General features: G+C 40.5%; 1 protein-coding gene across 1 annotated transcript in view; it reads left to right on the forward strand.

The window, feature by feature from the left end:
* RIT2 (Ras like without CAAX 2) overlaps window positions 1-23481 on the forward strand; it is a 267783-nt gene that overhangs the window by 90382 nt on the left and 153920 nt on the right. The window lies entirely within an intron of this gene.

A 23481-nucleotide genomic window follows, 5' to 3' on the forward strand; every position in this document is an offset into this window, starting at 1 on the left:
AGAATTAACAGAGAAGCTATGGAGGACAGAGATTGGAAACACCTAGTAGATCATCCAGTCTGTCTCCTTGTAGCCAATATGGGGATCATGCCCCATAGTGGATTTGTCCATGTTTTATCCAGTCTAGTCTTAAAAGTCCCTAGAAATAGAGCTCCCATCTATTCCCTTGGGAAGAATGTTCTCACATAGTTTCCAGCACAACTTTCAAGGGTAAATTAAACCAAATTGTATTCAGATCCATCAAAATTCCAGACTCTCCAACCTCCTGGTCAAACACTTCCTCCAACTTTGGTGCCACTCCTTCCCAAGCTGGGTTCTTCTTTCTTTTCTCCTCTACGTGGGTTTTCTCTTTTCCCATTCAAGAGTCAGCCATCTTCCTGCTAAATGATGCAGTATAGCCACATTCTAAATGTGTTGTGCTGCTCACTTTAAATATGTGCTCAACTGCTCAGCCAACAAGCCTGGCTCAGAAAGATCCCAGGATTCTGACTCACTCCACTCCGGTCAATTTTTCAGACCTGAAAGGTCCACAAGCTTCTTAATCAATCAGTTTTATTAGATCACATGTGACATATGTCTCTTGCGCATGCAAAAAGAAAAACATGCACAATCTAAAACACTATTATCTATATAATTTTCATATAATACATTAAAACATCAATCAGCACTTAATAAAAACTCTCTTCTGCACAATGCTAAAAGGTCAAAAATTGCCACCTATTTGATTACGGCTTGGGATGGAGAAAATACCAAAAAACATTATCTCTTGAGATGGTAATAAAGAATATTTTTTATACAAAAGAGGTAAAATCCAGTGTGCTGTCAGAAGCTAGACAATTCTACAAAAGATGAGTTAGATCTTCCAGTGCTCCAGATTTACATGAACAAAAATGAAGACGTGAAGGAACTTTTCCATATCTACTGTGACAGACCCAGACCAGTGGGGTACAGGAGTCTGGTAGAGGGCAAATATACTGGTCACTGGATTAGTAGTTTTCTGTTCCCTGAGTGACCAGAGAAGGGGCTGCACTAGAGTAATCAGGAATCTGCTAGAACCAGTTAAGGCAGGCAGGCTAATTAGGACACCTGGAGCCAATTAAGAAGAAGCTGCTAGAATCAATTAAGGTAGGCTAATCAAGGCACCTGGGTTTTAAAAGGAGCTCACTTCAGTTTGTGGTGTGAGCGTGAGGAGCTAGGCGCAAGGAGTTGAGAGTCAGAGGATGTGCTGCTGGAGGACTGAGGAGCACAAATGTTATCAGACACCAGGAGGGAGGTCCTGTGGTGAGAATAAGGAAGGTGTTTGGAGGAGGCCATGGGGAAGTAGCCCAGGGAGTTGTAGCTGTCATGCAGCTGTTACAGGAGGCACTATAGACAGCTGCAGTCCACAGGGCCTTGGGCTGGAACCCGGAGTAGAGGGCGGGCCCGGGTTGCCCCCAAACCTCCCAATTGACCTGGACTGTGGGTTCTTCCAGAGGGGAAGGTCTCTGGGCTGTTCCCCAACCCACATGGTGAATCTCTGTGGCAAGAAAATCTGCCAATAAGCGCAGGACCCACCAAGATAGAGGAGGAACTTTGTCACACTACCTTTAAGGTGAGCAGTTTCAATGGTTTGGTATCTTAAATGAATATGTGTCTTATGTAAATGAGGAGTTGATAACTTGTTCAAAAACATGGGCCATCTTCAAAGTAAAAAAACAAAAAGCAAACTTAGAATCATGAAACATAGCCAAATCTTCTTGTTGGGCAATAAGAAAGCAGAGAGCAAAGAAGGAAGAAGTAGGACCGCTGAAGACTATAGCCGGAGAGGAGATTAAAGATAATCTAGGCATGGCGCAATATCTCAACGAATATTTTGCATCAGTGTTTAATGAGGCCAATGAAGGTATTAGGGATACTAGCACCGTGACAGAGGGGCAAACAGAATGGGGGATTACCGTTTCCGAGGTAGAAACAAAACTCGAACGCCTTGATGGGGCTAAGTCGGGGGGACCGGACGATCTTCATCCGAGAATATTGAAGGAATTGGCGCGGGAAATAGCAGGCCCATTAGCGATAATATTTAATGAATCTGTAAACTCGGGGGGTGGTTCCGTTAGACTGGAGAATAGCTAATGTGGTTCCTATTTTCAAGAAAGGGAAAAGAAGTGATCCAGGTAACTACAGGCCTGTTAGTTTAACATCTGTAGTGTGCAAGGTGCTGGAGAAAATTCTGAAAGAGAAAGTAGTTCAGGACCTCGAGGTTAATGGCAAGTGCGATAAATTACAACATGGTTTTACGAAGGGCAGATCGTGCCAAACGAATCTGATCTCCTTCTTCGAGAAAGTAACGGACTTATTAGATAAGGGAAATGCGGTGGACCTAATATACCTGGATTTCAGTAAAGCACTTGATACTGTACCCCATGAGGAATTATTGGTTAAACTGGAAAAGATGGGGATCCATATGAAAATTCAGAGGTGGATAAGGAATTGGTTAATGGGCAGAATGCAGCGGGTGGTATTGAAGGGTGAACTGTCAAGTTGGAGGGAGGTTACCAGTGGAGTTCCTCAGGATTCGGTTTTGGGACCCTTTTATTTAATATATTTATAACTGATCTCGGAACCGATTGCAGGAGTGGACTGATAAAGTTTGTGGATGATACAAAGGTGGGAAGCGTTGCCAATTCGGAAGAGGATAGGGATATTCTGCAGGGAGACTTGAATGAGCTTGTGAATTGGAGTATCAGAAATAGGATGAAATTTAATAGTGAAAAGTGTAAGGTGATGCATTTGGGGATGACTAACAACAATTTTAGCTACAAGCTGGGGACGCATTGGTTAGAAGTAACGGAAGAGGAGAAGGACCTAGGGGTTCTTGTAGACCACAGGATGACTATGAGTCGACAATGTGACATGGCGGTGAAAAAAGCCAATGCGGTCTTGGGATGCATTAGGCGAGGTATATCTAGTAGGGATAAGGAGGTGCTGCTTCCCTTGTATAAGGCGCTGGTGAGACCTCATTTGGAGTACTGTGTGCAGTTCTGGTCTCCCATGTTTAAAAAAGATGAACTTAAATTGGAACAAGAAGAACAGGAGTACTTGTGGCACGGGTGCAGAGAAGGGCCACTAGGATGATCAGAGGAATGGAAAACCTGTCGTATGAAAGGAGACTGGAGGAGCTCGGGTTGTTTAGTCTGACAAAACGAAGGTTGAGGGGGGGATATGATTGCTCTCGTTAAATATATCAGAGGGATAAATACAAGGGAGGGAGAGGAATTATTCCAGCTTAGTACTAATGTGGACACAAGAACAAATGGATATAAACTGGCCGTGGGGAAGTTTAGGCTTGAAATTAGACGAAGGTTTCTGACCGTCAGAGGGGTGAAATATTGGAATGGCCTTCCGAGGGAAACGGTGGGGGCGAGGGACCTGTCTGGTTTTAAGATTAAGTTAGACAAGTTTATGGAGGGAATGGTTTAATGGTAAAACATATTAGCTGAGGAATACCAAGCAATGGTAGGTAAACAGTATAATGGCTAACAAGGGTCAGGCTGGAGACTCTTGCCTACATGCTCGGGGTCTTACTGATCGCTATATTTGGGGTCGGGAAGGAATTTTCCTCCAGGGTAGATTGGCTGAGGCCCTGGAGGTTTTTCGCCTTCCTCCACAGCATGGGGCAGGGATCTCTAGCAGGAGGGTTCTCTGCCAATTGAAGTCACTAAGACACAGGATTTGGGGACTTCATCAGCAGAGTCAAGGAAGGGTAGGGACGGTTTTGTGGCCTGCAGCATGCAGGGGGTCAGACCAGATGATCATAATGGTCCCTTCTGACCTTAAATTCTATGAGTCTATGAATATCTATCACTCTCTGTTTGAGTAGCTGATTATGCTGATTAAAAGATATGGCTACTAAGTGAGCAATAAAAAAACCTAACCTGATTATAATAAATTGGAGGGTCTTATACCATGGAATTAAGGAGTACAAAGGTTGTTCCTCCATCTCCTGAAAGCAAAGACAGGGCCATTTATAATCTGAAAGAGTATAAATCTTAGACCAAAATTTAAGAAAAGCAATACAAGCTCTACTTGTTAATAATGAGGCAGGGGTAGAATTTGAGACCATTAAAATTTTCCTCAAAAAATTATTCTGAACACTCTCTAAAGCTAAAATTTGTCTCATAAACCTAACTTTGGGCCCACAAAGCTTCTACGATATTATATTAACATTAAAAAAATTTCACACATAAATACCACCCTATACCAGAAACCTACTGACTGCTACACTTACCTACATGCCTCCAGCTTCCATCCAGGACACACCACACTATCCATTGTTAACAGCCAAGCTCCAAGATATAACCGCATTTGCTCCAATCCCTCAGATAGAGACAAGCACCTACAAGATCTCTATCAAGCATTCTTAAAACTACAATACCCACCTGCTGAAGTGAAAAAACAGATTGACAGAGCCAGATGAGTACCCAGAAGTCACCTCCTACAAGACAGGCCCAACAAAGTAAATAACAGAACACCACTAGCTGTCACCTTCAGCTCCCAACTAAAACCTCTCCAGCGCATCATCAGAGACCTACAACCTATCCTGAAGGATGATCCTTTACTCTCACAGATCTTGGGAGACAGACCTGTCCTCGCTTACAGACAACCCCCCCAACCTAAAGCAAATACTCACCAGCAACCACACATCACTGAACAAAAACACTGACCCAGGAACCTATCCTTGTAACAAAACCCGATGCCAACTCTGTCCACATATCTATTCAAGTGACATCATCATAGGACCTAATCACATCAGCCATACCATCAGGGGCTCGTTCACCTGCACATCTACCAATGTGATATATGCCATCATGTGCCAGCAATGCCCCACTGCCATGTACATTGGCCAAACCGGACAGTCTCTACGCAAAAGAATTAATGCACACAAATCTGACATCAGGAATCATAATACTCAAAAACCAGTGGGAGAACGCTTTAACCTGTCTGGCCATTCAATGACAGACCTGCGGGTGGCTATCTTACAACAGAAAAACTTCAAAAACAGACTCCAAGGAGAGACTGCTGAGCTGGAATTGATATGCAAACTAGATACAATCAACTCAGGATTGAACAAGGACTGGGAATGGCTGAGCCATTACAAACATTGAATCTATCTCCCCTTCTAAGTATTCTCACACTTCTTATCAAACTGTCTGTACTGGGATAGCTTGATTATCACTTCAAAAGTTTTTTTTCAGTTACTTAATTGGCCTCTCAGAGTTGGTAAGACAACTCCCACCTGGTCATGCTCTCTGTATGTGTGTATATATATCTCCTCAATATTTATTCCACTCTATATGCATCCGAAGAAGTGGGCTGTAGTCCACGAAAGCTTATGCTCTAATAAATTTGTTAGTCTCTAAGGTGCCACAAGTACTCCTGTTCTTTTTGTTCTACAATGTGGCCTTCTATCTTCCACTCAATTTTCAGAGGGCTCTTCCCAGAACATATTATAATTGAGACATATTGGACATATTATAATTGAGAACAAGGTCATGAAAATTACAATAAGAGGAAAAATGATATAACAACTGATAAATGCCTCTTGGAGTTTGTGATAAAACAACCATGCCATCATCATATAATGATACCCAGATAGATCTACTCTTAATTTGTGGTGGAGAGAAATGATCTTCCTTTAAAACATTCACACATCATTAATATATAAATTAAAAAGAAGAGGCACTAGAATATTCCCCTAGAAGTTGGGAAAACTTTAGTATGTTCTCCATTGATTTTAGTTCTTACCCTAGTCATATTGCCCCGGTGTAGAGACTCCAACATACATCCTTCTTAATTTCACCCAAAGTTGGAAAACATACATCCTTCTTAATTTCACCCAAAGTTTTCCTTGGTTAATAGAATCAAATGCCACTTTTAGATCTATGAAAGCAGCTTAAAATATAGTACCCTTAACCACAGTATATTTATAAAGCATATACAATAAACTAAAACAATTCTCAACTGTACCTCTATGAGCCCTAAAGCTGAACTGCTCCTCGTGTAATAAATTAGCCTCTAAAGTCCATATTTCAAGTTCAGATAGTAAAAATCTGGAATATTTTTTCCCTGCCACATCTAACAGACTAATAGCTCTATATGAAGCAGGTCTCTTTCTATTCTCCATTTTAAAAAAAATAGGAACTATGATACTATACCAGTCAGATGGAATCCATCCATTATAAAAAGAACAGGAGTACCTGTGGCACCTTAGAGACTAACAAATTTATTAGAGCATAAGCTTTCGTGGACCACTGTGGGCTGTAGTCCACGAAAGCTTATGCTCTAATAAATTTGTTAGTCGCTAAGGTGCCACAAGTACTCCTGTTCTTTTTTGCGGATACAAACTAACACGGCTGCTACTCTGAAATCCATCCACTATGAATCATGACCATAAATATGACAGTAATTTAGCCAACACTGGGGTCCACCAATCAAAAGTCTCCTGGAAAACTTCAGCAGGTAGAAAATCTTCCTCTGGAGTTTTTTCCCCCCATCACTGGACTAAAATAAATGACTGACCTTCACTGTCCATTACTGAAGGCCAGAGTGGTAAATCAACAACAGGATTCCTCATTGCATGAACTATGGTAGAATTAGATTAAAAACTGGTTGGGGGAATCATTAAAGACCTGGCCACAAAGTGCTATCCAGGTTTCATCATTAATAAGGGGTTCTTCAATCGGCGTATATATACCAAAGCTGAGGCTACCATCTTCCAAAACATGGAAGAATTTGTGGCTTTAGCTGCTGCTTCCACAAGGATTTAAGATATTCTTGTTTTTATGATATAATAAACCTTTATATCTTCTTCTAGTGGTTCCTAAAGTTTGAAGTAAATTAGGAGAAGGATTACATCTTACCCTATTAGCTAGGTGCATAAGAACAGACTTTTCCTTCATGCAGTCCTCATCAAACCCAGTGTACTTATCTTTGAAAGCATTTTGGGTATAATTAAAACCAAAATCAATTTGTTTAGAAAGAAGTGGTTGTCAGAACATTACCAGCAACTAATATGATTCACAAATCTGAGACGAATTCTCAGACTGAATGATTACATGCAGACTTCTCATAAGCGTTGAACAGAGCATCCAATGACCTTCTGGATGCTTATTCAAAGTGACCTCCAAACCTTTTGAGAGTCTTGGCCATATATACAGTCAGCTATTGGATTGGTATGTTGAATATCATTGCAAATATAACTCATCTTGCAATTATTTGAGGGCTGTTTGCAACAAATGACAGCTGTCACTCAGACAAGAGAGTCAGAATCAAGAGAAGAACAGGAGTACTTGTGGCACCTTAGAGACTAACAAATTTATTAGAGCATAAGCTTTCGTGGACTACAGCCCACTTCTTCGGATGCAAGAGAGAATCAAAGCACAGTGTTTGTCCCCTTCAATTCTCCCTACACGGCCTGGTTTAATAGTGCATCTGCACCAAAGAGTCAAAACCAAATCATAAATAATTTATAACAATGCACTAGAGTAGTTAGGACTCACAAGCACCAGTTAGCTAGTTTAAAACTTAGGGAGCACGAAAAGGAAACTGCTCAGCTACCGTTACTATAATGAAATCCGAGCTGTGCATAAGGATATTCTCAGCAAAAAAAGCATGATCAAAGCTCTTTTACATCAGTATCTGCCTTAATCAGAATCTAGAGAAACTGAACCCAGAACAGAAATCAGCTATTGTACATAAACTATATATTTGTTAGATGCTGCTAATACAGCAAGTAAAACATGCTGAAGGCCTGTATCTCCATTAACGATGTGCTTGCTTTGACTCAATTAGCAAATGTCAGGTAGAACATTTTGTAAAATTAAAATGAAGTTCCTTCTCTCAGTTGCTCAGAAAAGAAAATAATACGATGAGGCCTGATCCTCAGCTGACTGAAACCCATAGCACTTCATTGGAGACAATACAGCTAGGCCAATGTATGCTGAGGATCTGACACGGGGTTTCTTACATCAATTTCCTACTTCTCTGTACATTATGGTTTATAAAAATCATTGCTTTATTTATATGGAACTGCTTCCCATTTTGTAATTTCTAAGAGATGGGTGATTTAACTCTCCTACTGCAAAATGTGTTCCTACAGAACTAATGTCTCCATTATCCTTTTTTCATGGAAGCCAGTAACCTTCTTCATCTGGCTAAATCCAAGGTCCACCCATATTAATAGCCAGATAGATGTAAACTTGTTAATTACTCCCCCTGAAACGATAATAAGTGAATTCATAGCTGTCATATCCTCCCACTCTCTAGCTCAAACATAGAGTTTTAAGACTAGTGAAATTGCTACCTGTTATTTTTATACACCAAGATGTGTGTGATCAGACCCCTGTTAATGAACATGTTTTGATTAACCAAGAGTACTTTGTTCATGTATATCTTTGAATTAATTGACACTTTCTTGGCAGCAGAGAAAATAATGGTATTGTTTTATTTTATTATTATTTTTTTATTATCTATATTGCAAATGGCTTCAGACTGATGAGCAAATGCTACATCAAGAGTTCACCTGAGCTAGCTTTGTAAATGAATCACTTTGCAAAAAAAAAAAATAACATTTATAAGGAATCATAGTTTTTTCTTTTAAATGTGGTCCTGCAAAAACTTACACATGCAAGTAGCTTAGCTCACATAAGGAGACCTGTTGACATCAATGGAGATACTCCAATGAGTAAAGTTTAGCATAAGACTGAATGGGACCTATGGGCTCTATGCAGAGCCCATTGACATCAATGGAACATCACTGAGCTATAAAACTATAAAACTGCCCTATAAAACTATTCACATGAGTTAAGTTACTTACACACGTTTACAGAATAAGGTCATAAATGGGGATTAGATGGCTCGTTTGATTCAGCATATATAATATTTTAACCCTAGATCACCTGTTTAAATATTTCCCTGACTGGTAGCGACCAGAGTGGGTCAAATTATTTAAACAGATTTTGACAAAACACACTTTATTTATTCTAACTTCTCTACTATCTGAGTGCTTCTGGTAATGACCAAAAGTTGTCAAAAGCTGGTATATTTCCCAATCCATGTCCCACAACACAAAATATTCCAGCTAAAACTATCACTTTAGGGAGGGGCAGAAGAATTGATAGAAAGGCCAAGAATTGAATTAACTCTGGGGGTGAATTCCTTTCTGACTCTCAGTAAAAACTCTCTCCAGAACGGTGTTGAATTATATAGGGTAAAGCATGCACTTGTCTGTTCTCTCTGTTTTGAGAGAAAGGTCTCAGTATAAGATTTCCCCCCAAAATTAGTTTAATATACAATAACACCCATAAATGATTATAGGCATATAAACTTGTTGTGATGTTAGCTAATTAGAACATGACCATGCAAATTATTGTTGCTACCACTGTTATATAATTGCAACAAATCTTTTACAAAGTGTGACGCGTGGCCAGAAACGGTTAAGCATCCTGCAGGCTAAATGACCCAGAGTCAACCTGTAGAGACACATTAGAAAAGTATGTGAATGGTAATTAGGGCCATTCCATGTTAGATAGGCTGGAACTTTGAAACGGAAACCTGTATTAGTGTATTGGAGGTGATACTAATTGTATGTGTTTAATTATAGATTGTTAGATGTTAGCCGTGTAAACAGACAGTTCCTGTCTGTCACTATAGCGATTGATTCAGAGAGCAAAAGGGAATATTAACATTTAGATGTTGGGTGAAATAATGTCATTATCTATATGTCTCTTTAAAGCTTGTGATAGACTGCCTAATGGATAAATTATCTTATGTTAATCCATGTAGTTAATTACCGGTGAGGTTTAGGAAACAGAAGGTTATATCAAAACCCTATTGTTCACCCAGGACTGTATGGTCAAGTGGCTGCTAGAAAACTGTATAAAAGACCCTTTGGTCCTGATCCTTTTTATCTCAGACCCGCTTGATACTTCATGCAGGGGAAGCTTAAGACAAAAGGCTGAGATCTCCACTCCTAACCTGGAATCATCCTGAACATAAACATTGGACTATACCCTATGAACTAATTCTGAAAGAACTCTTTGCAATTACAAAGCTCACCATCTCTACTATGAATCTGAATCTCAAGAACTGTACTCATGTCTGTATGTATACTGATCTTTTAATCAATACTCTCTCTTTTCTTTTTTTAATAAATTTCAGTTTAGTTAATAAGGATTGGCTGTACGTGTGTATTTGGGTAAGATCTGGAATATTAATTAACCTGTGAGGTAATGTGTGTGATCCTTTGGGATTGGTAGAACTTTCTTATAGGATGAATAAGATTTTCAGTTATCCTCATCATAATTGACTTGGGTGTCAGGGTGGAGGTCTAAGGCTGGGTTGCTTTAAGGGAACTGTGTTGTTGGCTTCTGGGTAACCAGTAAGGTATTATAGAGGCTGTTTTGTGCTGGCTTGGTATATCTAAGTATTGGAATATCCACCAGCTTTGGGGACTGTCTGCCCTATTCTTTGCAGTTCACCCTAATTGAGTAACTCCAGTGTGGACCCCTGGGACTCCGATCACACTTGTCAATGGAAAAAATTAAAGGGGTCAGTTTCAGTTACTGCTGTCTAACATTTACATTGTTTTATAGCACCGCAAAGTTTGCTAAGCACTTCTCAAATGCATATGTTGATGTGTCACTAGCCCAAATTGCTTATAGTCTATGGTTCTGGTACTACATCACAAACAACTACCAGGACCGCTGCAGTCCCTGACATCAATAGAACTTTTCTTGGGATCATATTGATGCGTACGTTATAATGCAGAAGGCATCATTGTGCTTATATAGTCTGACCTCCTGTATAACACCAGCCATAGGACTTTCCTGAAATAATTCCTTTTTGAACTAGAGCAATCTTTTAGAAAAAAAATCCAATCTCAGTTAAAAAAAGTCCATGTTGGGGCATCCACCGCAATCTTTGGTAAGTTGCTCCAATGGTTAATTACGTTCACTGTTAAAAAAATGTATCATGCAGGACCACTGATAGCCTTGATAGACAAACTGGGGAGAAAGGAAATGGAATATACACAAGAATATTCATTCGATCTATTTTTCCTTTCATCCCTGTCTACTACTTCTGCAAATATGTCTTCCTTGCTATTGCCTGGGTTTGCTCTTTCACTATGATTATCCTTTGCATTTTCATTGCTTAGCTCATGACTGTTGTTGGATCATTGCTTATTCTGAAGTCCTTTCTCGGAATTCAATTTTTATTTTATTGTACTTTTGACCGTCCTCTCACTCCTCTTTCCTAACCCTTTTCTGTTTTCAGTTGTTCTGAATTGATTGTTAAACCCATTCACATTTTGAAGTTTTATATATCATTTTGATTGTAATACCCCTATTCCCATTTTGTATTTATCCATCCATCGATCTATCTATAGGACTATTGGTTTTTTTAGTGCCTTTAACTCTATCTTATTGGCCCTTTCGATTGCTGGTTTGTATCCTTTCCCCATAGCTCAATTGTATTTTATTTGTCCTTTTACGTTCTTGACCGTATTTACTTTCATTTTCTAAAATATATTTTGACCCTATTCCAAAACATTTCTACTTTTTTATATTGCTATTTTTATGTATCCTATCGCATTTTCATATTTTATTTTGTCATTTCAAGTTTTTGTGATTGTTCATATTAACTCTTTCCTACTAACTTTTAATGTAAACATTTGATATTTAATGAGGAACAAGGGTTAAAACTCACACACTATTAGCTTCTTTTTCTGACTCCAGCTCTCAGTGCCTTCTCTTAACAGCAGTCCCCATGGTTTTTGATATTAAGACTTAGAGAGCTTGTAGCATCTTTTTCAATTTTTCTACTCATACTTTGTAAGTACTGGTCCAAAACTCATTGAAATCAATTGAAGGACTCCCATGGTCTTCAACGGACCATATACCAAGAAAGGTCAGTATAATTATCCCCATTTTCAGACAGGCAAACTGAGGCATAGATTGAATAAGTGCCCTGCCTAATGTCACACAGCTGGTCAGTAGCAGAGCTTGGAACACAGGCTTGGGAGGAAGAAATATAGGGTATGTCTACACCGCACACCGTAGGTGCTGGAACTAGGAGTGCTGGGGGTGCTGCCAAACCCCCTGCCTTCAAAGTGGTTTCCATCATACACAGGGTTTAGTTTGGTTCAATGGCTGTCAGCACCCACACTATACTCACTGCTGCACACTAACCCTGAGCTCTGACTCAGTTTGAAATCAAGCCCTCCTTCCATCCACACACAAATCAGTGTGACTCGGGTCAGCAAGCACTCAGGATCTGGGTCCTAGAAACCTGCTACTGGTGCAGCTCAGAGCCTGAGTCCCACTGAGACTCCAGTCCAAGCCCTGTCATTTTGCCATGTGGACACAGGTCATGCTGCAGCTCCAAGTCAGAAGGTCTGTGTAGTGCAGTAAGAACATGTTATCACAGGTGTGAGATCTGGGTCCAGCAGTTGTAAACCCAGCTTTACAGTGAAAAGTGGACTCTCAAGGATGGACTTGGAATCACCGAGTCCACAAGCCTGGGTCCCATGACTTGGGCTTAGTATGCAGTGTAAACACACCCCTAGAGACCACTTGGACATTTTTGAAAAGTACCTAAGTCCAATTGTTAAAAGTGACTTGGGATTTAGGCTCTGAAGTGCCTAATTCACTTGAAAATGAGACTTGGGCTCTGAAATCACTTACATGCATTTTAAATGTTACCCTCAGTGTGTGAGATACGTCAGGGAAGGGTATGGCAGGATTTAAGGATAAGGAGGGTAATTTTGAAATGATTCACTTATTCCTTGACAATTTGTTTCCTTTTCCACAACTATTCGTATGCCCATTGTTTTCTTATCAGTTAATTAAGCTGTGCGAGACCTACTGTATTTAGAAAGCTTAATTAGTTTTAATATCTTGGGCAATATGATTGGTTTATTTGGAGTTAATTTTAAGTTGAACATTGCAAAAAAAAAAAAAAAGCTGAAGAGGAATGTGTCTCTCTTTCTCCTGCAGAATGTGATTCATAGATGTTGGGAAATCACTTTGTTTTTCTGCTTGTATCATCCCGCTCAGAGCTTCTCTGAACTCCCAGATATGGGATACATGTTAAACCCTCCTAATAGGTCCTAATAGGCATAATGGTTCTTCCTCTCTTAGTGGGCCCTAACAGGAAGCTACACACTTAATATTAACTCATTTATTTGTCAGACGGCAACAGGAAAGAAAGCATGAGTGAAAATAGAATCAAGAGAATACATGTGCAATGGAAGGACTCTTTTTAGAATTACTCCTATTACAGGGCATAAGCATTTGAGAGAGAGAGAGACATATTTGTGGGTAACTTCAGCCTTGACTCCACTGAAGTCAGCTAGCTTATACCTAGACAGAATTTTGCCCTTCATTGGTATTCATTACCTCCCATTGCTGTAGGCAATATGAATTTTCCTGGGAAACGGAAATATCATTGTATGAACAGAAGAGTGAAATTCACCCATGGTAATGATAACTAGTGCAAGGACCATTTAGGCCCACACATGGGCACTGTACTGGGCCCACTATGCCCCTCGGGCACCCAAGTCAAGGTTCTTTGTTAGGCTGGTATCGAAAGCCATAATGAGGCCAGGCTGGTGGTAGGCCAAAGGAGGGGCCACTGAATTATTTTTCCCATGGATCATGTAGCCAGTCACGGCAGGCAGGTGGGGCGGAGGACCTGGAAGTGCCAATCCCTCTGATAGACTGGAAAAGCTGCCACAGGGGGAATCGATATGGCTGGAGTATTAAAACATTAGGGAGGTGAAATCCACCCCTCTGAGAAGCCTATGGGCTAGAATAGTATCCACAGCCCCCTCCATCCCTGCTATTCAGTGAGCAGGGGCCAGCTAATTCATGGCTTCTGGTGACCCAGGAACTCTGCCAAGTGGCAGAGGGCACAGGGGTGCATAGAGTTTTACAGAGATCCTCTGGGCTGGATATGTGCACAATAGTTCACCAAAGGAAAGCACGGGAGGTCTCTACTGAGAGCCAGTAGCCCGCTGGACAGACATCATAATCATTCAGAAATGTATGTACAGATAGTGTTTAAGGACTTGTGTATCTATACTGAAAATTATGTTCTTAATTGGAGTGAGGGAAGGTCACAGGGGGGTGACATAGCTCAGAGATGTTCCTTTCAGGCAGGAGGTAACTGATCTATATCTCCCTGTCTAGCCATTTGTGCATGGTGTATTGTGCGCCTCGCAATGTCTGCCTCCTTGCAAACTGAGCCAGGTGCCAATTAAGATATTGTGAAATCTTCAGGAAGAAACAAACAGCACGGGGGGGAGGGGACTGTTTATAAATAGGACAAAAGATTGGTCAGGGAAACACTGAATCCTTCACCTAGGAGGCAAACTGACAACGGGCTCGTCTCACGAAATAAGGGTCACAGCCAGCCTGGCTGTAAAGTGCGGCAAGGATTTGGGGTGAGCAATAAACTACAAGACATGACAGTATCTTGCTAATTAAGTCAAAGCTGTAAAATCTGTTACAATTGTATTTCTGTAGCCTTTTGTTTCCGATACTTGTTACCACCAGAATCTCTGTGCTTTTGTTAAATAAACTTTTACTTCTTTTCACTGTAAACATATCTCAGTGCTGTGTATTGAGTGGTGCAGTGATCTGCAGTGGGACTGGTAAGCTGTGTTGCACTGTTTCTTTGGAAACAGCAAATCTGTGAATACTGAGTGCTCAGTGGACCAGGGGCTGGATGCTCCAGGGAGATGCTCAGAGGAATTGAGGGTTGTGGTGTGCCAATTGCTAACCTGTGACAGCATGGCCTAGAGGGGAGTGTTTGTGTTGCCTGTGGAGTTGGAGGCACCGAGACATGTCAAGCACAGACAAGGGTTCTTCATGCCAAGGGAAGGTGATAGTGAGGTGCATCACGACCCTGGGTAGCCTTGGGAAGCGTCACAACCCTTCCCGGGCAACGACTCCAGAGTGCCTTCCATTATGAAGTCCATGGGCCAGCCCTGAAACGTTCTTGTACACCCACCCCTGCTTGACTGCTCCGCCTGTTCTCGCCCTTGCTGCCCCTTTTCAAGGCTTGTGCTCGCCTTCTGCACCATGTGCGAGTGTCATCCTAGCTGAGCACCTGTGTAATCCTATCTCCATACCCCCCAGGCTCTTCTTCATCCCTCTCCCTCCTGAAGGATGTTCGATTGTCACCTGTTTGTTAGTCCACAATTTAGATTCTAAACACTTTGAGACGGGGAGTCATCCGTAATGGATTTTCTGCGAAGGGCCTAAAATTCTCACGGGCTCTAAAATCTGAAAAAATAGTAAATAATAAGGGTAGCTTACATAAGCTCCCTCATGCTAGATGTGCATTCTCAAATCAAGGAGCCGCACAACAAGCCCCTGCCTGAGTTGTCACCTGGATTTAAATGCAGGATCCCCAGCATTGCAGCACAAATGTCTACTGCCTGAGCTAAAGTGGTAATGCCACAAGCTAACAGCAGTAGAAGACTGTTACCCTTTATGTGGACAAGAGGAGGCTGTGATAAATGGTTTTTTTTTTCAGTTGCACATACAATATGTTCAGTGTGACCCCTCAGTAGATGTGTACTCACTGAATATTAAGCAAATGCCCTGCTATTTCCAGAGCTGCTGCCTAGAAGCAGCTCTCTGTGGTCTGATAAAGGACCTTACTGTTTTCAGTTTTGCTGTTGTTATAGTCACTGCCGTGCAGTAATACATCTGAAACATCATGAGCTGTCTTTAGCAGATATTCCCAGTAAATCTCTGTCAGCTAATATACCTCTAGATGCAGGGACCTCAGTTGGCTTCTTTTTGTTCACATGCTCTTTACATGTTTCATTTGGCTTTTTGTCCTTGTTTGTTCCATGAAAAAGAGATGGCACTTTGTTTTCTAGCTTTTTGTCTCCATTGTGTGAGTCCTAATTAGAGCTGGGCAGCAAAACCTAGTGTTTCTGCTTTCCAAGGATTCCTGTGAACATTGCCACTGGCATCCGAGCCCATTCTGACTCTGATCGTGAAAGCACAATGCCTGCAACCTCGGAATGAAATGGTGGAATGCTGCATATATCTCAGAAACCAGCCCAGTTTCTTGGGGGCTAGAGACAGTATCTATCAATCTATCACCCCAAACTTTGGGACATTCCGATCTGAATCAGGAAATTAGTGTCTTAAGTCTGTTTCTAGTCCTGATCCCTTCATAGTGTTGGGTATTTCTTCACATTTCAGGCACCCACTACATATGTGGCATTTATCATACCTTAAAGCATATCTGTTGGGAGTGTAGTGTGGGAAACTGAGTCAACCCAATTTCTGCTTTATCAATTTTGCCTTTATGTAATACAATTTCAGACAGAATTATTGTCTAGATACCATAAGTGACATGCATTTATGCCAATAAGTAATAACAGGCAAGAGGGAACAGCTAAATGTGCCTAAATTACCTCATTCTGGAGCACTGTGAAGTCCTTCCTTCTTCTATGATGGTTGTCACCTCCCCGTTCTCCTGGTCTGATCCTTCAGTCCCATTTTTCAGTTTCTGATCCAGTGTTTCTCCAGTTTGGGGCCCATTTTTATATGTATTCTTATAAGTTTTCACATTCTCCATTACCTAATTTTCCTTCAATCAGCATTCAACACATTATCTAATGAATTTTACATAAGCCGTACATTATGCATGTACAAGCATTAATCACCTATTGCCTACAATTTTCCTGCTGAATTTATAGTTTTGTGTCATGTTACCCTGTGTCGCCCTGTTTCTAAGATCCCAGAACAAGGGAGTTTTTATTTATCTTTACATGTTTGTATCTCTTACTTACATCTTCCAGCACGACAGGTTACTTATCTTGCCAACAATATCATTTTAAACCAATCAGCAAATTGTACCAAAGGGAAATTAACAAAAATACACTCATGCCAGGCAAAGCTTTGGACCGGGTGTTACCTTATCTAAATTTCCTCAATATCCATAATTACAATTTATTAAAAACATACTTAGCAAAGCTTTTAATCTTATCATTAGCAACCCTTCATTTTAATGTTATAGATCAGTGTGTGTTTTCATAAGTATATTTCCTCCTGCTTATTATATTAGAAGCGACATTTTAGAAAGGACGCTGTGGTTCTTTAATGTCAACATTTCTTATCCTCTGCAAACACTAATTTGTCAGGGGATTTTTTATTTTATTCAAAGTCCAAAACCTTTCTACTTTTGTATAGCTAAATCTTATCAATATTTTTCCTGTTACAAAATGTTAAGTGTTCTGGTTTTTAGGCCTTGGTTTTTAGTTAGTTTTAATGATACCCCAACAATATTCTTTCAGACACCCTCAGAAACCTAAACAGCTTTGATTATGTATTTATATTGTTGTAACACCTAGGAGTTCTAATCATGGACCAGGGCCCCATGTGCTAGGTGCGGTACAAAAGCAGAATGTAGTACTCAGTTTGGATTCCTGGCAGTCTTGAGCTAACACCCTTGACCTCAGTCATTTGAAAAAGAAGCTTTTACATTGGATTGCATGTCCAACACTATATTTTATCTCCCTCTCACTGTCTATCTATCCCTTACTCATGACCGTGGTACCTTCAAACATTTCCCATCCCACTCAGTTTGCTGCAGATTCATTTTTCACTTGGGTCACTTTCAGAATTTCTGGTGCCTTTGCTAGTTATTAGCAGAGAGCTAGTGGGTTCTTCTCTTCTGATTTGCTTAGTAATACATTGTCTGATAGCATGTGTAGAATGGGAGAAGACAGCCCTCAAATCAAAATACCCCCACTGGGTCCTCTTGCTCAACCCCATCACCATTAATGATGTTTCTTTTTATGACTACAGAAAATCAACACCCGAACAGAAGCTAAGCTGCACCCATCTCTGCTGACTTTCAGCAAAGAAAGAAAGGGAAACAAAGGAATACACCTAGAAGCAGGTGTTGAGGGAGAAAGATAGTTTTGTGTGTATCTACAGACAGCACTGAGATAGAAAGTGTGCCAGGCAATACATCCTAGAACTTGGAAGGCACTGAATTGCATTTGGGACCATTGAGCAAATTAATGAGTAAGTTACCTATCTACAAATCAATCAGGCTCCTTCAGCAGCTGTGTGTTATCAGTCTTGCTCTGCAGTACAAAGAGCTGAGCCATTAGGCAGCCCAACAAGAGGGAGAAGCTTAATTTGAGAGCAGATGCTTAAGAAGGATACATAATGACTTTAAAGGGGGGACCTTGTGGTTAGCTGAGAAACAAAACAGAGTGACCTGTTAGGAGGAAAGAAGCTTTTAGCTTTTATTACTGACTAAGATTGACCAGGCCCTATGTGTGTAAGAATCCAGGAACCGACATGAGAGTGTAGCAGGTAATATATGCACATCAAGAGAAGGTCATCTGTTCTTCTTTTGGCACACAATAAAAGCAAAAAGATGCAGACCCACAGGGTCTGACTGACTGAGCTGAACATCCTTCTGCTCATCTGGCACCCAACTAGCAAAATAAAACACATTTTGGCTTGGGTATACAAGGGAGTCACTGCTTGTTTGTAAGTGTGTGTGATTGATAGTGTGGAAGATAGAGAGGAAAGGGGGAAATTTGATGGCCTGGATGTGAACAGCATTAGCTACCACAGGAACAAGGCAGGTCACCTAGATTTCAGGAAATGGAACGTCTTTATGATGCAGATGAAAAGTCCATTCCAAATTTCCTTTTGGTTGTAGCCCATCCAAGTCAATTTGCCATAAAGAGGTTGCCTGCTTGCACCAGAAGATGCTGTCTGATCATTTTTTTTTATGAACCCAGGTTAGCTGGTGCTAAGATAAAATTTATCGCAGTTCCAATCTGAAGTCATTCATGTGTTCCTATTTCCAGAACTATGTTCCTATAGTCAGAATGGTTAAAAAAAGGGGGGGGAGGGAAGGAAAGATTCTGTAAATCTTGCAGGAAAACAGGAATCACAAAAACCAATACAGAATGTGTAAAGAATACAAAAGTCAACGGTGGTGTCAAGACAGCTAAGTATGTTAAACTCATTTCAAAAAGTGTTTCCTCTCGTCTAAAATGAGAGAACAATGGAAGGAAGAAAAAGTTAATAATAAAATAATTAATAATACTCATTATAATAAGGGCAGTTACAATGTTTTTCCCCCATGGAAAATTTTGACTATTCATCAAAAATCTTGAAACCCCTCTCCCCACCACCCACCAAAAAATTCAGCTTAAATTTTTTGGTGTTGTGGCTTTTGGTTTTCCAATGAATGTCCCCAGGACACTTGCTGTGACAACTTTTGTTTAGTTGAAAACCCAGGTTTTTGTCCAAAAAGAGTTGACAGAAAATTTTCAACTAGCCGTAACAATATTTCTACTCTTATTTAGATTGTGATGGTTTAGATATTGCTACCACTGATTGGCTCATTACACCTACAAATGTTGTATGCAGACGGTCTATGTTCGAACTACTGTGTGCCATGCCCCGCCCCACTCTGGCCCAGTTCACGCTGTCATATGTTTGTTTCACCCATCTACTGCTTTTTGTCTTAAACTAAATCAGATTCATGCACAGAGATTTCACTGAAGTCAAACATGTGGACATTGCTGAGAGCAACTCAAACCTCCGCTCAGTGTACAGTGTAGTTCACAAAAATGTTAGGTAGGAAATAATACAGATTGTATTGCTCCGGATTTACACTGGAGGAACCCTGTTGATTCCAGTGGAATTGCACTGGAATCCAGCTGGAGTAACACAGTGGAGCATCAGCACTTTATTTATTTTACATTGGAAGCTGAGATTCTCCTTCATGGAAGCTTACGGGTGGTTTTGTTAGCAAGAGGCTATCACCAGCTCATCTCTGGTAGCGAGTGTTTTGGGGTCTTGCCTCATTTCTGCCTTCGTTTTGTTTTCAGGTTTCAGAGTAGCAGCCGTGTTAGTCTGTATCCGCAAAAAGAAGAACAGGAGTACTTGTGGCACCTTAGAGACTAACAAATTTATTAGAGCATAAGCTTTCGTGGACTACAGCACACTTCTTCGGATGCATATCATGCATATCAAAAAAAATATGTTTTGTTTTCAGTTACAACAGTGCCCATCTGAAGTAATTGCACTGAAGTCAGGAGACTTTGAATTTACACTGGTCCAAGTGAGAGCAGAAATTGGACCGCAACATGTGGGCTGGAGAGAGTGAAGCAACAGAGCCAGGAATGGAGTTGCGAGGATGACACATATTACACAGAAGCACATACAATGCATTTTCAATAATTATTTTAAAATATTCACAATTAAACTTACATTGAGGAAATAAATCATTTTGTATTAATTTTTGCTTGACGGATAGCAGTGGCACTGCATGCCACTTTCCCCTTCACACCTGGATAGAGTAGTTAAAATTTTGTGCTATTTCATGCACTGTGTATTATCCAGCCTACGAATTGAGGAACACCCTCAACACCCAATGGAAAGATATCCATTGACACACGGCACATTGGATTGGATGATGAGGCATGGTGCTAATCGCATACTTAATACACATACTTCAAGCACGTGAGTAATTCTATTGCCAATGGGAATACTCGTTTGCTTAAAGTCAGGCATGTGTGTCAATAGTTTGCTGAGTTGGAGCCTGAAACAGGAAATAATAGTGTGAGATCATGTCATTAAAGACAGTGGTCTTTAGGCTGTCTTTAGGCTGTGCTCAGGCCAGCCTACCTGAGTCAGCTTGAACCCGGCTAGCACAGGTACCAATAACAGTGAAGACAGTGCAGTGTGGATTTCAGCATAAGTCCGGAATGGATTTTGGGTGCACGTTTTACTCACTAGCCCACTCTGGAATCCATGCTGTGCTGTGCTGTTCAACTAGTGTGGTTAACAAACAGTAGTGGATTGACGATAGCTCAGGTAGGCTAGTCTGAGCACAGTTTCTGCTGCGTAGACATACCCTAAATGGTAACGTGTGCACAGAAGGGGGCAGAGTTAAGGTTGTTGAAGCAACATTTACTTTGGCCATTCTTCATTTGTGCATACTTTATTGTACAGCCCTACTGTTCTTTTAATATATATTTTTGAATAAGCTATTATAATATATGTGTAACTGAGGAGTTCAACATCTCTAAGAAATTAGTTTGAATGTACTATTTATATTTTCTGCTACCCACAATGTAATGCCATTAAGGACCCAGTCCTGAAAATTCTCTGTCCCTGGGACTCTCATCGATTTCAATGGGAGTTCTGATTTTAGAGGGCTTGCACCCTCAAGCCATAGGACACTGCTGACCATATGCTCATGCTGATTAATGACACTTCTTAGGTGCATTGGAAGCACTTGTCTTCACCTCATGCCTCGCTGCACAGCCAAGGTACCCCATCAATCAGCATAACCACACAGTCTGCCATTCGTTATCGTTTAATTAAACAGCACAGATAATTTCTATAACAATATAAATATTGTTCGATGCCTCGGCTCTATTTAGCCTTAACAGGGGAATATAAACAATGAGAGAGGAATGAAATAGAAATTTGAGCAAAAACAACATACACAAATATTAGTTAGCCCTTAAAAAATATATTTAGCTTGACAAACCAAGGGTGAATAGAATGGTACGCCAAGCACAGTGGCTAAGGGTGAGAATACTGAAATGATTTATTAAAAAATAAATCCATTTACCTACCTTACAGGGATGTTGTAAGGTGTGATTAATTAATATCTACCAAGGGGCTGATCCAAAGCTCACTGAAGCCAATAAATCTCTTCCCCACTAATTCCAATGGTCTTTTGTTCAGGGTTTTGGGGTATGTGGATGAAAGCCACTATGGAAGTGCATAGTATTATTCCTATTAGGTGAAATTCACACTTGGGCAGTAAGCCAGAAGAAGACCTAGGCATCAGTGGGGATTAAGTGGTACATTGGCTTTGTGCAAGCTTTCTGCATGGAATGAATTTCATTCATTCAGTGTATTGGGGAATTGTAATAAAAATGCATGGTTCATTTCTCCTTTCCTAAGTTCCTTACGAGCTCTAACTTTGGACTTATGGTGAGATTTTTAAAAGGCCTCAGCATTGGCTTAGTTCTGCTGCCATTGAAATCAATAGTAAGACACCTGTTGCCTTTATTGGGAGGGGACAGAAGCCTACACTGAGGCCTTTTGAAAATCCCACTCTAAGGAGAAATTTTGAAGGAGAAAGTAGTTAAGGACATTGACATCAATGGTAATTGGGACAAAATATAACATGGTTTTACAAAAGGTAGATCGTGCCAAACCAATGTGATCTCCTTCTTTGAGAAGGTAACACATTTTTTTAGGCAAAGGAAACATAGTGGATCTAATTTACCTCGATTTCAGTAAGGCATTTGATACGGTTCCACATGGTGAATTATTAGCTAAATTGGAAAAGATGGGGATCAATATGAAAATTGAAAGGTGGATAAGGAACTGGTTAAAGGGGAGACTACAATGGGTCATACTGAAAGGTGAACTGTCAGGCTGGAAGGAGGTTACTAGTGGAGTTCCTCAGGGATCGGTTTGGGGACCAATCCTATTTAATTTTTTTATTATTGACCTTGGAACAAAAAGTGGGAATGTGCTAATAAAGTTTGTGGATGACACAAAGCTGGGAGGTATTGCTAACACAGAGAAGGATCAGGATATCATATAGGAAGATCAGGATGACTTTCTAAACTGGAGTAATAGTAATAGGATGAAATTTAATAGTGAAAAGTGCAAGGTCATGCATTTAGGGATTAATAACAAGAATTATGGTTATAAATTGGGGACACATCAGTTGGAAATAACAGAGGAGGAGAAGGACCTCAGAATATTGATTAATCACAGGATGACTATGAGCCGCCAATGTGATATGGCCGTGAAAAAATGTGGTCTTGGGATGCATCAGTTGAGGTATTTCCAGTAAAGATAAGGAGGTGTTACTACCGTTATACAAGGCACTGGTGAGACCTCATCTGGAATACTGTGTGCAGTTCTGGTCTCCCATGTTTAAGAAGGATGAATTCAAACTGGAACAGGTTCAGAGAAGGGCTACTAGGATGATCTGAGGAATGGAAAACCTGTCTTATGAAAGGAGACTCAAAGAGCTTGGCTTGTTTAGCCTAACCAAAAGAAGGCTGAGGGGAGATATGATTACTCTTTATAAATATATCAGAGGGATAAATATCAGGGAGGGAGAGGAATTATTTAAGCTTAGTACCAATGTGGACACAATAACAAATGGATATAAACTGGCCATCAGGAAGTTTAGACTTGAAATTAGACGAAGGTTTCTAACCATTAGAGGAGTGAAGTTCTGGAACAGCCTTCCAAGGGGAGCAGGGGGGGCAAAGACATATCTGGCTTCAAGACTAAGCTTGATAAGTTTATGGAGGGGATGGTATGATAGGATAGCCTAACTTTGGCAATTAATTGATCTTTGATTATTAGCAGGTAAATATGACCAATGGTCTGTGAT

This window comes from Malaclemys terrapin, chromosome 6 (genome assembly GCF_027887155.1).
Source record: "Malaclemys terrapin pileata isolate rMalTer1 chromosome 6, rMalTer1.hap1, whole genome shotgun sequence".
NCBI lineage: Eukaryota > Metazoa > Chordata > Testudines > Emydidae > Malaclemys > Malaclemys terrapin.